Here is a 17384-nt window from a genome sequence, read left to right on the forward strand (position 1 = left end):
GCATGGAGGAATCCAAACTTGTGGACTCCTATTAGCTAAAAATTATGTTAGCCAGTCCAAGGCCTGTCCAGTTACTCCAATGACCTGAAGATGGTCCAAAAGCATTAAGTGGGGGACAGTGTCAAATACTACTGATATGTCTAACATAATCAGTAAAGTATTTCCCCCGGCATCCAGAATTCCACTAATATGTTCTGATGCCTCCACCAATGCCGTCTCAGTGCTATATCAGGCTCTGATGCCCGACTGGCTGGAGTGTGGCAGATTGTTAACTTTCACAAAACTGGAGAGCTGTTTGTTCACATGTTTTTCAAGAATTTTGGATAGGACTGGCACCATGGAGATCAGCCTATAGTTAGCTGGAATGGTCGGATCCGCTGCAGGCTTTTTCACAAGTGGAAGAATCTTTGCTTGCTTCCACACACTGGGAACTGTGGCAGTCTTTATTGATGCATTAAGAATCAAGTTAGCCACAGGATTAATGGTGTCAGCCCCTGGTGCAGGTAAATTAAGGGGACAGGGATCTGCAGGAGAGCCAGATTTAATGACATTCAAAGAACTCATGGAGCAATCCAGTGAAATCGGCTTTAAATTAATCCGCTGGGCCTTAAAAACAAGAACCGTGTTAGCTTCCTGTTTAGTCCATAAGTCTTCATCTAACCTTATACCTGATGACAAAGTGGCTTGAATACTTAAGATCTTTGTATTGAAAAAACTACTGAGCTGTTCACACCATTCTGCAGAGACTTGATGAGAAGTGACACATGCTGATGGGAACAGGAAACTCTTAACAATTGGGAAGATTTCTCTAGGCCTATTCCCTGCCTTTCCAATCATCTCCTCGCAATAAGCTTGTTTGGCTGTAGTAATTGAAGCATGGTATTCCTTTAATGCTAATTTATAGGCCTATTTATCCAGTAAATTCTAATCCTTACTCCATTACCTTACAATGTTTTCTTCTTTAAGAGTGTCAGAAATCCAGGGGCTGGAAGGCTTCCTGATGCTCACTCTGCTCAGAAGAGATGGTGCTAGTTTCTCCATAGTATTTCTATTCCAAGTATCAAACCTTGTGATATCCTCCTCAACCAAGCCTGAAAAGCCGGTATATGCTGTTCCAAAACACTCATGAACTTCGCCGGCTTTATCTTATGAGAGGCTTTTCAAATTGTGACTCAGCCTGCCAGAGCTGGGTCTGTATGGTTCCTAATACAATCAGTTTTATTCCACATCAGCAGATGAGAATTTTCTTAAGCAAATGCATTACTCATTTTTTTCTTTAGCCGGACTTCTCTCAAAATTGTCCCTGTCTTATTTCAACAAATAGTCATTCGATGGGCTGTACTTTAAAAATAAAATAATAATAAAAAATAAAAAAAATCCCAGTCCTGGTTTTTCACTTTCACTTAAGACCTCAATTAATTATAGGGAATGTATGTACAGTCTCCCCTTCCACAAACTCAGGCACCAGAAACTGCAGGAGCGAAGCACAGCCCTATCCTCTCCCATTGCATCCAACCCTCCTGTCCTCGATAATTCATAGACAGGAGCGAAAACGATGCCCTGGGAGAAGGGCGGGAGAACAAGGACCGACAGCAAAGGACCTCCAATTTTCTCAACCTGACCCAGGGCGATATCCCAAATAACTGCAGAAAAGAGAAAAAGAGAAAAAGAAAATATTAACATAAAGGGAACGGAATGTATCCCCACCCGCCCCTTATAGGCACACAGCTTACCCCACTAGGTCAAGCTCTCCTCTCATAATTATTTGTCCAATAGGTCCATGAGCGCAACAAATCCGGGGTACAATGTTCAAAACATAATTCTCCTCGTTCAAACTTCACAGGAAAAAACCATTCATAGGTAAAAAAAAAAACCTGTGTCGGGAATATTGATTTAAACAAGGGATCCCTTCCGTTGTATGGGAAAAACCCCACACATACAAGACAAAAACAAAAAAACAAGGTAAAGGGCAAAAACAGATCCAAACCATAAAGTGCCTCCGGGATTCCAAAGTCACTGTCCGTATTTATTAACAGACTATCGAGACACGAGTCCGGAACTCAGGATGGGGAGTACTCCAGCGACGTCCTTGAAATTCCGGTAAAACAAATGTATCCACATCCAGTCTCGAAGAAGCTCAAGCAACGCGCTTAAAAAATTACCCACAGAAACAAGCAGCGTGAATGACGCAGCTGACGGCAAAGTCCTTCCGGGGGCCAAAGACCGGAAACAAAACCAAGCACATGCAAGCAGGAGTATGGTTGGTTGGGGTAGGTGCACAAGAGCCAGCACCCGAGCAAAACTCCCGGTAAGGTGCGGGCGCTTGACTCCTACTAGCCTATGGAGCAACTCTCCCTTTATGTTTAGGCAGTATCCTGGAGCGGCTAATACCTAACTAGCTGTAGCAGTTAGACTGCAGGGTACATTGAGATACACATTGAGGGTAGTATCCCTCAGCTCACTTTCACTTGCACTACACTTATCGAAACAATTTGCCTGAGGAAGCGCCACGGATCCGGTTGGACCATAGGGGCGTGAAACATGTCGACCTCTTTTAGTTACCTAGGGCCCATCTAGCCTACATAGGCAACGCCTGACCTACGGGGTTTTTTAACCTGCCAAGGGTGCCCCTCCTCATTAAAAGTGCTCTTTGGGCAACCCTTAGACAGTTTTAGACTCACTCTGCACGCACCACTGCACCACGTTTTTAGAACCCACACCCGCATGCACCGTACAGCGTTTTGTCTCAAAAGATCTCCGCTCAAGTGATCCTTCGGGGGACCCGTAGGGCACTGCAGCGCCGGCCCGACGAGGAGCAAAACGCCCGATGATGAAGCATGACATCCTTCGGGGTGTTTGAGGGCATCAAGAGACTAGACTTGCTCTTCCCTTCCACACGTGGGCCACATAAAGCCTAAGATCACTTGTACTTTCCTCTTTCTCTCTAGTAAGTGGGTGACTACCTGCACCCCCTATATGGAACAGTACCCCCTGTTCCGATTAATACGGTTCACGTTAGGAGCACAGGCACTGGACCTGAATTGGCTCCTGGTCCACCAACCCCGTCTCTTTGTACAGATACATTCCTAAAAAACTTACCATCGACTGGGGTGGAAAGAGAGAGTAGGTAATTCTGGAGAAGTTCTCTATGGAAAGCTGGAAGCTGGTGTTTGAGACTTCTAAACAGCTGTAGCTAACAGGGCAGTCCCTTGGACAGATGTCACGTTCGCCAGTGAATGGAGATATTGCAATCAGAGACTTCAAGCCAAAGAGCGGCTGCATACTAGTAAATCCCCCGTCGACATACCTCTGTGGAGAAAATGAAGAAGAATCACTTAAGTTCAATTTTAACTTTACTTTGATAACTTAATAAAATATGTGACCATGGAGCATAAGGTCTTGGACTTTGCTTTTCAAGCTGGATTATTATTAGTAAGGCACCAAAATGAAACTACATAGTGTCTTCAAAGTTAAATGCATCCAGGTGAATTGTTATCAATAGAAGCCCTGTTTATGGATTCTCAGACCTGTTGATGTTGGAACAGCTAAGTCAGTCTTTTTTCAGCTCTATAACTCTAGCTGTAACCTCTTTGGCCAATTCAAAATAAAACACATCTTTAATTCAAGATGTAATGCACAAGCTTACTCTGTACCCAGGCAATCTCGAAATTGCAACCCTCCCTTACCCCCTGGTTTTTAAGTCATCGTCAAGTCCTGGCCCCTCTCACTGTGACTTAAAGATTTCACTGCCAACCTCACACTCTGCTCTCATCAAGCAATTGAAATGGCCTATTATTGGGAATTCATATTTACCTTTTGAGAAGGCGCAGGTGTGATTTCAAATCTCTCCTCTGATAGATCTTTTTAAGTTGACTGAGACGACAGGAAAGCTAACAATAATAAAACAGTTAAATCTTCGTGAAGTCCATTTGGCCCCTCAATAGGTATCGGTAACTGAAGTTATGGGATTTTATTTCCAATTTTAATAGTCAATCCAAAATATATGCACGTCAATAAAAGATTAGAAAAATAGAAGATGACAACTGGCAAGCTGAAATATCACAATCGGTTAAGTCTCCGTAGAATAAGGTACAAATTCTGTAGAGAAACTCCAATTCTTTCTCCTAAACATGGATACATTGTAAAAGCATCTAATCAAAGTTCTAAGTTTACAATAAGGATGGTCTATACTAGAATGGGTTCTCAAGGAAATTCATAATTGAGAAAAGGTGTCAGCATAGTGAAGAAGACTCCAGTAGAAATCTTCCAAAATGGGAATAAGTGTTTAGCATAAAGCTTCACACTTGGAAGAATGGAGGCAGCAGAGCGGTCTGTACCCCTCAATGTCTAATGGAATCTGCTCTAACTCCTGACAGTGTGTACATTAATGAAAACTACAGAGACTTCAACAACAGTTGTATCTCTTCCCATCCCTCTAGGAACCAATCATCTCGATCCTCATGAACATCCGTTCGTTCCTGATACACAATGAATAGGAGGCTTCATCTGCTCATCAGGGCTCCACGTTCTTGCTAAGATGTCTATTCTCAGGCCTTACTATCAAGAAACTAATGCAAACACCAATACTCCTAACCTCTAGCAAATGAAACCTTGAGAATGCACCTGCAAAAGAAAAAGCATGCAAATCAAACTATTTCAGAATTAAGGCCTTTTTTCAGGCTAACTTTAACTAAGCATTTAATGTGTGCTTCAATTTTGTGGTTATACGTACACACGTGTAACTTCTAATAAACTTCACATTGGAGCAAAGGAATACATGTTTACTTACACAAATACAACTCGAAGTGTAAATGTAAGTAAATACATGATTCGTGTTATGTTTAACATTACTGCATACATTTATAAATCTCTAAGTCCTACATTGAATGCATTTCAGTAAGGCGTTTAACTGTATCACACACATTAATATTAAGGCACACAGTAAATATGTCAGGTCCACATATATAATTGCACTTCTGTGACGTGTAAGGTAGAGTCTAAATTATGCTGCTCCACTTTTATACCCTTGCATCTTTCCTGCTCTATTCATCCAGCCCACATTCCTCTCCACCCTCTTCTCTTTTTTCCTTAACTCTTAAAGGGTCCTAGAGCAGCATATACGCCACAAAAAATTCATTGCATGAGATGAATACAAGCTCAATCAATTTCAGAGCTCCTTGTAAAATATTAAAACCCAATAGTGGGTAGTGTGTAAATGTTGCATAGGATGTAGGTGAAGTTTGCCGACTTCACAAAAGAAGAAATTTAGCATTAATTGACCCTAATTTCAAGCAGCCAAATTTCATGCCCAAGAAAGTGGCAATTCAGGCTACAGCGAATTGGATGTTGAGTGGGAGGAGTTTGCAGTAATTGCTGCTCTGTAGCTGTACACTGTTAATTTCCTCTGCCAGAAGTTCGGCCCCCAAGAGGAAAACTTCTGGCTGAGAGAATAGAAAGTGCATGGCTAATGGAACAATTACTTACCATGAATCTGCATTTCCCTGAATCACAGTCCACCTTGTCACAGTACTGACTTTATATGGGGTTTATCTCCTGCACAGGATTATTCTGAATAAATGTAAAAGAATCTAAGTCCCCATTCTATTACAATAGCATAAGACCTACCCCCTCCGTTAAGGCTAGATGGCAAATGGATACAGTTGATATAGCATGGGAAACTAAAGAGGAGGAAGATTGAGTGGGAGATGGAACAGATCCCTGATCGACATTTGCATTATTTTGGAGAATTAAGGCCTTCTCAGCTACAATGGAGCAACTAGGATTACTGTCACCTCTCCTACTAAGTCTTCTGAAGCACCATCGGGAAGAGGGCAATCAGAGGAAAGGCATACAATAGACCCTCTGGCCACAGGAACGATAGAGCATCTATTGCAAAGGCTTGGAGACTCGAGGCAATGCAAACAGATCTATTGTTGGCAGAGCTGGACTGTGAAGAAAACTGGACCAGGCAATTGAATCGGACCGGCCGGGGGGGGGGGGGGGGGGGAGGGGGGTGGTTTGGAGAGGGTGCGCGTGGCAACACAAGCTGCTTTTGTTACAGGGGGCCGATATTGCAGCTATGCTACAAAACCGGCACCGGTCATAAACACAGCCCCTCAGGGGTCCCAAACTGCCCCCACCCTCCTTGGGACCCACCGGGGAAATGCCCAGTGCCCGTTCGGCCATTCCATCCCTGATTGTCGGTGTGCGAAACAGGAAGTGAGTCAGGGATAAGTGGTACAAAACAGACGATGGAAGAATTTGACTTGGGAAGCCCACTTAAAAATTCAGATCGCCCTGAATGTAAATCGATGTGATTGCCAGGAGATGGACCTCCGCCTGGCCTGGCGAAAGCTTTTTCTATGTCAACTGCCAAAATCAATGCACTATGCTTGTCAGGGGTCTCCGCTTCAAGGACCGAAAAGATCCTACGGATATTGAATGACGTTTTACAGCCCGGGATAAACCCATATTGATTCGTATAGATCAATTTGGGCATGAGAGGCAGGAGGCAGGTTGCCAGTATTCGGCTTAGACTTTCATAATCCATGTTCAGCAAGGATAAGGGGGGACATGCACTAACATCCTGAGGGTGGCGGCCCGGTTTCAGCAGTGGGAAAACCAGAGCCTCTCCAGTGGGGATTGGGAGCAGTCCCAACTCTCGGGCCACTGCATAGAGGGTGACCAACTGTGGTTCTAGTTCCTCAGCGTAGGCTGTATAAAATTCCACTAGTAAGCCATCGGCCCCAGGAATTTTACCTCGAGCCATGGCTTAAATAGCAACTTACACTTCTTGAGCATCACGGCTCCCCCAAGGTTTCTGCTTCCTCCTGTGTAAGCATGGAGAGAGCTATAGGGTTAAAAAATTTGCTCATCTGTTGGGGGGAAACATCAGTGGGGGGGCATATAGTATTAGTATAGTATTGCTATTTATAATTTCTTGGGTGTAAAGGCTGTCACTCATTTCTATTTCTAGGATTAGGGAGCTTCTAGATGTAGGATTAGCATTCCAGGCCAGCAGGGTTTTCGTCTTATCTCACTGAGCGTGAGCGCCTATCATATACTTGCAATAGTCTAAACAACAGAGCTTTTCAGTATGATCTGCCAATTGCTCCTTAGCATCTAAAAGCTGCTGTTTTAAACACAGGTTCCCAGGCCTAGCTAGTTGCAGGTCTCGTAGTGCTCCGTCATGTTTTTTGACCTCTTCTACAAGTGTTCGCCGTACCCCCACTATTCCAGTTATACAACGTCTCGTAATGAATGCCTTAAACTTATCCAGAACACCTCGGCACGTCTGATCCTCGACATCCCCCGCCGCAGCCACATCTCACCCCACCTGAGAGACCTGCACTGGCTCCCCATCAACAAGAGGATAACCTTCAAACTCCTCATCCACGCACACAAAGCTCTCCACAACACCAGCCCAGCATACCTCAACAGATGACCCAGCTTCTACACCCCCACCCGCCAGCTCCGCTCCACCGGCCTCGCCCTCGCCACAGTCCCCCGCATCCGAAGTACGACCGCCGGCGGCAGATCTTTCTCCCACCTCGCCGCCAAGACCTGGAACACCCTCCCCACCAACCTACGGCAGAGCTAAGACCTACTGGCCTTCAGAAGACTCCTCAAGACCTGGCTCTTCGATTTGTAGCAGTGCCCCCTCCCCCCCCAGCGCCTTGAGAACCTCACGGGTATTGTAGTGCGCTTTACAAGTGTCTTGATTGATATCCCACTCGACCAGGGGCGAAGTGGTGGTGGACCCATTATCCACAAAGTAATTTTATACAGCTTCTCCTATATATTGTAAGAAAAGAGGTCCTTTAGAGTCTCAACACTTAGGCACCAGTCTGGTATTCGTGGTTGCTCTTTGTGGCAATTCAAAGAGAGTAATACTGAGTTGTAGTCCGAGACCGTCCAACAGATATTCAATGTCATGGACCGACCTGTGGACTCCTGGGGAGCACAGGTAAGCATCGAGAAGCACATGTAGCTCATGCCTTTCTGAGTAAAACGAATAAACGCTGACCCCAGAGTGCAGGTGTCTCCAGGAATCTATCAACCTCCATTCCTGCTCACAGGTCGATAAAGTCTAAGCTAATCAGTTGACTGGGGAGTCCCCAATGGTGGGTGATGCCAATGAAGAATCGTGCCTGCGACACATTGGTAATCCCCTCCTATCAGAGTATTCTGTGTCGCGTAAGGGGCCAAAACCCGAGACAGGTCAGCGAGGTCCCCCCTTGGTCCGTGTTAGGAGCATAAATCCCCACATTGGTCAAGTCACGACCATCGAGGTGGCCCGTCACTATCACATATCTCCAATCAGGGTCGATCAATTCCTATGTCTTCTGGAATGGTACACCAGGGAGAATCCATAGTAGGACCCCTATGGCGAAGGCCGAATATGAGGTTGCGTATATCTGACTAGCATCTCTTACGTATTGCCTCTTTTTCAGTGGCAGTAAGGTGGGTAAGAGGGTGTTAGACCTGGCATCATTGGCGTGGGTTTGCCCTGTATTTTTAACTTTGCCTCCTGTGTTTTGCTGTGTGTTGGACTTCGTTTTTGCTGGTCTAGATGCTTTAGGCACTTTGCCACTGCTGTTCAGTGCCAAAGTGCAAGTGCTTCTTGTAAATTGTTGTTATGGATTGGTGAATCAATGATTGGCATAGTTGATTTACTAGTCAGTCCCTAGTACAGTGCACTGTGTGTGCCTAGGGCCTGTAAATCAAATGCTGCAAGTGGTCCTACAGCACTGTTTGTGCCACCCACATAAGCAGCCTGTAAATGTAACTCAGACCTGCCACTGCAGTGTCTGCGCATAGTTTGATACTGCCATGTCGACTTGGCAAGTGCACCCACGTACCAGGCCCTAACCTTCCCTTTTCTTACATGCAAGTCACCCCTAAGGTAGGCCCAAGGTACCCCTGTGGCAGGGTGCAGTGTATGTGAAAGGTAGGACATGCCCTGATGTGTGTGGCATGTTCTGATAGTGAAATGCTGCATTCAGAGTAGGGGGAGGAGAATTATTTCACACCTGAATGGGCCTGGTCTGCCAAGGACAATGCTGTCTCCACCTCCTGCCAGGAAGCTGCACCAGAGAGGACAGAACTGGTTTTGGCTGGGCAAAGGACTTCTTTGCCACAGAGAACAAAGGATTTTGTATTATAAAAAGAGGGGCTCAGGCTTTTAGATCACTTCTGGTAAATCAAGAGGAACCTTTACCAAGGAGAAGAGCAGGAGAAACTGAGAAGGAATACTGCCCCTGTGCTGTTTGCTGTCTGGGGTTGGCCCGCAGTGGCTACTTTCTGCAAAGGAAAGGGAAAGAACTTCGCTCTGTGCGGTGTCCCCTGCTTGAGGAAGATCTCCAAGGGCTTGAAGAAGTCTCAGGGACACAAAGACTTCACCCCCAGCTCCCCTTACCTTCCTTGCTGGGAGTTCGGACTTGCCAAGAGGTGCCTGTAACTGTTCTGGGCCTCTGGAGGTTGCTCTGGCTGTGGGAGCTGGAAAAGCAATGCAATGAAGAGAAGCGCAACGCATCCGTACCTGTTTCCAAAGCATCGCTGAAGAAACAGACACAGTGCCTGCCCATGGCTCGAGAAATCGCCTCCACCACATGAGGTGCATTGATCTCCGAAGTCCGAGATGACCACACCAATTCCGACGCAAGTCCTGCTGTGCAGTGGCAAGAACCCACGCATCGTCCTGGATTGTCACCTATCGCATCGAGGCACCAGGTATGTTGCATCGTTGGAGGATGCAGTAAGAAAACGACATCACCTCCCCACGCAGTAAGAGACCGACACATCACCTCCTCTCTGGTAAGGAACCGACACATCACCTCCCCTGCGCAGCAGGAAGGAACCGACGCATCACCACCACCGAAGAAAGGCACTGAAACATCACCTACACTGCGTGTGAGGAGCCGACTCGTCACCTTCCCTGCGACCATTTTTGTTTGTGTGTGCGATGTATCCAAGGTACTTTGTGTGAAAAGTGTTGCATCTGCAATATGCTTTGAACTGAACTATTTCTACCATTTGAAAGTCATATTTTTATAACTGTATTGTGGATTTCTGTCGTTTTGGTTTAGACAAAGATTACTTATTTTTCTAAACTGGTGTGGTGTTCATTTGTTTTCACTGTATGTGTTCACAAATGCTTTACAAACTGCCTCTGAGATAAGCCTGTCTGCTTGTGCCAAGCTACCAAGGGGGTGAGCAGGGGCTATTTTTGAAGTGTATTCCCCTTACCCTGCCTAGCAAGAGGGGTCCCTACTTGGACAACGGTGCAATCCATTGCCAACTAGAGACCCCCATTTCTAACAGAGGGGTATGTGTACCCCCTCCTCTTTAAATATGCATGTACCTTCAACCTCTTGGCCATGTTGTTAAAACCCCTGACGTTGCAGCTGATAAAATTATAGGTTAGGGTGAAAGCCATGAGGGGATATTATAACCATACTGTAACCTTTTTGACAGAAGCATCAATTCTTTGGAATTGGTAGGGGCTCATGACCAACCTGGAATAGGATCAGGTGGGCAAGCAGAGCAATGCCAACACAAGCCCGAATAGCCTTAACTCAATGAGCCAACTCCCCAGCCCCAGGACAAGAAGATAACGACTTCCCATCCAAACATCAAAACAAATATTAACTAAAGTGCAGTCATCACAAGCACAGGTTGATATGGGGGGGTGCACCAGCCACAATGCCTCCGAGCTTCACATTACACCATCCATCGGGCAAATAGGGTAGCTATGCCCACAATTGATCCAGCAGTCAGGTAATAACAAAGTCAGAGCAGTTTTCAGGCACTATTGGACTCCCACCTAGTATTGTTCTATAGCAACAACATTGGGACAATTAATTGATCTCAGCAGAGGTGGCAGGGGTAATCAGAGGCAACAAGTCCCCAGAACTACGTTTGTAGATCAAGGCATGGTCGGAGTCAGTGTTCCTTGGGCCATCCTCTCCCATCAAGGACGGGGGATTAGAGCCAGCTCCACTGATGGCTGCCACCAGCTCCACTACTCTTCACTGTTTGTACAGTGCCTGAGAGCAAGATGGGTCAGCTCTACTACCCCTCCTTAATTTCTTCCTAGGGTGTCTCTGAGGGGCTCCCTGATTAACTGTAGTTGATCACTTCCCTGTGTGAGGGGGGCTGTCAATCCAGTCCCAGAACAGGGAGGGAGAGGTAATAAAGTGCACTCTGTCCCCATGAGTTACTCGTAGTCTAGCAGGAAATAATATAGCATAGGGAATCCATAGAGCCCTGAGGTGCTTCTTGGCATCCATGAATGAAGCCCACTGTTTTTGGACCTCTCCTGGGAAGTCCGGGAAGAGCATTACCCTTTGGCTCTCTTCCATGATATCTCCTCTCAGCTGGGCCTGCCCTAGGATATGGTCATGATCCCTATAGTGCAAGAGCTTGGCCACTACTGGTCTGGGGGCTACTACTGGTAGTGGTCGCCGTGCTAGAGCGTGGTGTGCCAGCTCAAATTCAACAAACGTATATAGTCCCTCTGGGGCCACCTCATCACGGAGTCAGTTCTCTAGGAAGTTGACAATATTCCCATTGAGCCCTTCTCTGTGCTCGGGCAGGCCTATAATCCAAAGGTTCTTTCTCCTGGCCCTATTTTCTGTGCCATCAGCTCTGTTTTCTAGGGTCTTAACTTTGCTTTCCACTTGCAACATTTGTTCTCTCATGGACATCATTTAGGTAATGACTTCCTCCAGTATGCTTTCTGTAGCAGTGACCCTTTCAGCCAACCGCTGGTGGTCATCTCTTCGAAGCCCAATGTCTATGGTTATTGTGCCAATTTACAACTCAAGTGCCTCCATGGAGGCACTGATGGCTTGTAGTATAGTGTCTAGGGTAGCCCCTTATTGGCCTCCGGACGGAGGCCCAGCACTCAAGGCCATTTCCTTCTTTTTGGAGTATTTATCCATCTCCACACACCAATGCAGGCTTAGAGGATTGGCAACAGGGGGCTCAACCGGCAAAGCGTGAGTGTCTGTAGGTGGAACCGCCTAAGGTGTCAGGGTCCCAGTAAGAGTGGGGGACAAAGTACGTGGCCAAAGAAAGTCTAACATTCCCAGTATCAACTGTGGCTGTGTGATGTGGTCGCATGGTTGAGGGTAGGTGCAGCAAGCTTGTGCACCCGACAAAACCCCCGTACCGGTGCAGGTCACCGTGCGATAGCCTATGAAGCCTATTTTCTGTAACAATTAGCATTCTAGGTTGAACCAACAGTAATAACTATCACAAGTAGGTGCCACCCTCCACAAAACAAAGGAGGACTGCTCAATAATAAATAACGATTGGGGTTGACTCAACTAAAATATTTTATTTAAAGGTTTTTTTAATCTGACAGGGGAATTAGCATATTAAAATTTTTCAGGATATCCCCTAGCCAGTTTTAATATTTAATCTCACACTCACTTTACATGACCCCACTAAGAACTCACACCCTAACTCGTCAAATGGCAAAATAAAAAGATCTCTGCCAAAATGACCCTTCGGTGGACCTGTAGCGCATTGCAGCACTGGCCCAATGAGGAGCAGTGCCCAATGATGAAGCATGACATCCCTTGGGATGTGTGAGGGCAACAAGAGACATAACTTTTGACGGACTCCTGATTAATTGCATAGTATCCATAAAAAAATAAAAAATCGCTCATATCCTCCTGGACCCATTCATGCCCTATCTATCCTGTATGCCGGATCTTGATGATCACCAAATACCCAGTCTAAAGACTATTTCTAATATTTCTAAAACATCGCATCAGGGCGGTATTTTCTCTCTGTTCCAAACACAAATGCACTGCTATTCTATAGTGTCTGCTTTTGAGCCCTTTGGGCAACATTCTTTGTTTACTTTCACTTCCAAAAGATGACTTTGGCTTCAGGAAGCAGCTTTTTATCTTAACCTCTGAATCCTACATCTGATTTTCTTCTAGTTTGTGCTATTTTAGCCATCAATTGTGTTCACTTTTACTAAGGTGGCTTGGAAATGTATTACCATGTTTATTTCTTAACTGCAATGTTTTTTGATGTTGTTGCACACGTACCACATTCTTTTTTCTCTGAGGAAAAATGTGCTGCTTGTGTCGAGCCCCCAAGAGAGAACCAGATATTCCTCACAGAAACCAATTAAATGAATAGCAATTACATTGGGCCTGATTCACAAAGGTAAACATTAATGTGTACATTTACTCATGTGTAAATTTACTCCTACACCAAGGTGTTATGCTCTACTTTTTTCCTATTCATAAGTTGCGAGTACAGATTTGCAGCTAAGCGTAGACTTACACGTCCCTGCACTCTTACGTGAGTGGGTGGAGCCTTCTATAGCCAAATTTAGGAGACTAATATGACTACTAGTAACCTTTTACCTGTTGTTGGAGCTCTCCACAAGTGAAGTAGCAATTACTCTATGGGAAAGTAAAGAGAAATGTAATATAGTTGATTAATTAAAAAATATTTAAACATAACGTGTAACAGAAATGTTGAATAGTGTCAAATAATCAGCATTAGCCCCAGGAGTTTCAGTGGTGGCTAGAAAGCAATGTCGCCAAGAGCCTGGAAGGTGGAATCTTCTGAGAAAATTCATTTTCAAGGGAGAAAGTAGTGTGGAGACTAAATGGATCAATGGTCACGAAAGCTTTTAAAGATAAAAAGCATGTCTCGCCATATAAAGGAAAATCATCTTCATGTAATTATTTTAACAAGAAAAAATATTCCTACAGTAGATATTTTAGAGCGCAGTGCAAAAATCGAAGGTCCTATCAACAAGAAGGAAAGGCGAGTCTTCCTACAGGAGGTCATGTTCACCATATTGAAGATCAATAGAGTGTAAATATATTAGATCAATGGGCACTGAATATTATTCAGAGAGGCTATATGTCAGAAAATGATTTCAGGCCTTCATACTCAGAAACATCCTTACTCTCATTAGAAATAAGTTGAAAGCATCACCTTTGGTGAAAGAAATGTCTTCACTATTGGTAAAGAAAGCCATTGTTCCAGTACCTTGGGAAGAGAGAGGAAAGGGATTCTACTCTTGTAAAGAAGCTAATAGGAGGATGCAGACCAGTTTTGTACTTGAAAAGAGTCAATCAATTGATAAAGACCATTTATTTCAAGATAGCTTATTATTTCCTCTGGCAGAATAAACCTTGCTTAAAGTATTTATTTGAATCATTATACAAAGAACACCAATTGGATCCTAGGCAATGCCGTACATATTCTCTGGGTTTCTCCCCACTACATTGGAAAATGAGGCACATATTCTCGATGAGCCTATCTTTGTAGGGGAAAGACTTATGGTAATTAAACAGTTAAAATTGGGGAAATCACCGGCCCAGATGGCTATACAGCTGGCTTCTATTAATGTTTTGCCACGCAATCTGTCCCTTTGCTAGCAAGCCTGTATAACAAATTCACACTTATGCAGAGTCCAACAAAGTCAATGGAAGAGGCATCAATTGCTATTCTCCTACATCAGTCAAGATCCTCTCATGTGCTCGTTATACAGACTGATCTCTTTGGTGAACACCAAAGTAATAATCTATGTTAAGGTCTTAGCGACCTGCATGGGAGCTATACTACCACACCTAATTCATGTGAATCAGGTGGGGTTTATGCCACCTCGAGCCACTTTGGATAATACTAAATGGGCACTTCACTTAATCAATATCACAAGAAAAAGGTGCAAGGTATTGATTCTCCTCTCTCTCAATGCTGAAAAAGTGTTTGACAGGGTAGACTGGGGTATGATGACAATGATCCTCCATAGAGCAGGATTGGAACCCAGGTTTCAATGATGGGTGGACATGCTGTGCACAACACCAAAGGCTAGGAGGGTTCAGGTGAATGGAATAGGCACTTCTAGAATAGAGATACAAAGGGTTACAAGGCAAGACTGGCCATTATCACCAATGTTTTTTGCCTCTACATGGAACCCTTACTGCAAAAGATTCAGGAGAATGGGGTGACTCATTTAGCGGAGCCACATACAAGTTATCTGCCTTTGCTCACAACATTTTGTTATCGCTCACAGCCCTCAGACAATCCCTTGAAGAACTAACCTTGCTCCTAGAGGGATATCACCATAGCGGATCTCAAAATCAATCTAGGCAAATCCCAGGGACTCATCTTAGCGGGGGGACAATCATTAGTCAGCTCTTTACAGAATTAAACACTTTGGACCTTGACTAGACTTACCTATCTAGGGATCTTTCTCTCCCCTGACCTCAATGAGTATACCAGAAGCAACATTACCCTTCTCTCCAAGATGGTTAGAAACCCTCACAAACTGTGGTGCTCACATGCACGTTTGTGGCTCAGCAGGATAGCATCCCTTAAAGTTATCATCCTTCCCAGAATCCTCCATCTGTATCAAAACCTCTTACTCTTGCTTACAAAACATTAACTATCCCAATTACAAGACATCAGCACCAGCTTCATCTGGTATGGGGAAAACAAGACTTAAACACATAAGAGGGTGCTTCCCCAAAAGGAAGGCCTAGGGATACCAAATATACATAGCTACTAACAAGCAGCATAGTTAAGATATGTTACAGAGTGGCTCAGGGAGGAGACTGAAAAATGTGATGCAAATATGACCAAAGCTTTACGTCATACCTCCTGGCTCCATGGTGGACGTACTGTGGATACCCAAATGGCAGTGCTGCCATAATTGAATTGCGCGAAAACGTACGGTCAATCTTAATACCTGGGACTACTCAACTAGGCATAGGGATTTCACTACTCGTGCCTCACCCAAGACCCCAGTAGTGGGCAATACTGATTTTACTCCTGATTTGATAGGCGACATCCCCAGGACTGGATAATTGGGGAATGCTATTGGCTTTGTGACTTTGACTACAACAGCATAATCAGAATGTTTGAGGACATCAAAGCTATCTTCTTGGTCCCGGAAGAGAAAGATATTGATACCTAAAACTTCAAAATTGTGTCTCAGATCTCTGCATGAGAGAAGCAGGCACTCACTTGCTAACTCCCTTTGAAAAGTTCCTCCAATAAGTTTATACATTGGGACTCTAAGAAACCCACTGACCACACATATTCCCATACCAAACTAGTTGGGAAAAAGATTTAAAGCTACATTTAGACTAGAAGTTAGGGAAGCAATTTGCACTTGCACCACTAATTTTGCACACCACACGCAATTTCGGAAAACATTATATAAAATAGTGCATAGATGACATTGCACTTCCACATGACTGCACGCCATTAATAAAACTTGCTCTTAACTATGTTCAAGGCAATGTGGGTGCAGAGGCAACATTATACCCCTACAATGGTCGTGCCCAAAGATCACACATTTTTGGTAATTTTCAGTTATAAGGGAAGTTGAAGACCTAGATCTGAGCAACAGTGCTGCCTCTATTCTCTCAGGAACCCCGATAGAAGGCATTGATCCACTACATTCTGTCCCGCGTAAGACAATTTCCCACCTTTCTTGGATCATGAGGCAAGTCTGTTATCCCCACAAGAGAACTTTGGTTACTGAGTACATGGCAGCTGATAGCCATTGAGAAAACGCATATATTTTGAAGGACAAATCAAACAAATTTGTGAAATTATGGGGCCTGGTCCTTAAGTTCTTGAATAAAGGCAACATGGCCTAATGTGGTCATCTAGATTGTGGGCTCTAAGGCTTCTAAATCTGGACAGACACTTATATGACTCCACTTAGCATTGTATGTTTCTGATGATCTCATGTGCCTTTTCAGAGGCAACAACATGATGAAAGTTGACCAAGGGAAGCAAGATGGGAGGGTGAGGAGGCCTTTGTTTCTGGTTTATTCTGGGTGGATATGCCTGCCTAAATAATGTAAGTTACAAAAATTCGGCAAACATTATTGAAACTAAAAGTATTTATTTGTTCCAAATAAGGACTCAGCCGGTACACAAAGGATCTTTTCCAACTGAATAGGGTTTTATTCATTATGTCAAATAAATATTTATGCACATTGCTTCCCAAAGTAACCTAACACTCAAAAAGGTATTCACTATTAGAACATTGGAATGTTGAGCAGTCCATTGAAGACAATGGAGTGCTCCGGGCTTCTAATGGCCGGTAGAAGATGGGAGCATCAGCATTCCAATTTTTGTTCACAGCAACAGTTGTGAACAAAGACCTCAAGGAGTCATAGGGGGATTTCAACCCCCTCGGGCTCCGTGAGGCCTTTGTCTTACAAATTAGAATATTCTGCGGAATGTTCCTATAGCTTTAGAGCCCTCCATAGCGGGCTCTACCCGACATTAAAGGCCCACTCCCTTGTTAAAGGCCCTCACCTTCGCATCGGGCCTATAACGCTGGAGCTGGTCTTTAATGGCTAGTAGAGCCCACTACGGTG

General features: G+C 44.5%; 1 pseudogene; it reads right to left on the minus strand.

Annotated features, from left to right (window-relative positions):
- Positions 1–228: 228 nt before the first annotated feature.
- The window catches only part of LOC146770455 (omega-hydroxyceramide transacylase-like), a 531347-nt pseudogene continuing 514191 nt past the window's right edge, over positions 229–17384 (minus strand).

Source organism: Triturus cristatus, unplaced genomic scaffold (genome assembly GCF_964204655.1).
Source record: "Triturus cristatus unplaced genomic scaffold, aTriCri1.1 SCAFFOLD_105, whole genome shotgun sequence".
NCBI classification, from domain to species: Eukaryota; Metazoa; Chordata; class Amphibia; order Caudata; family Salamandridae; genus Triturus; species Triturus cristatus.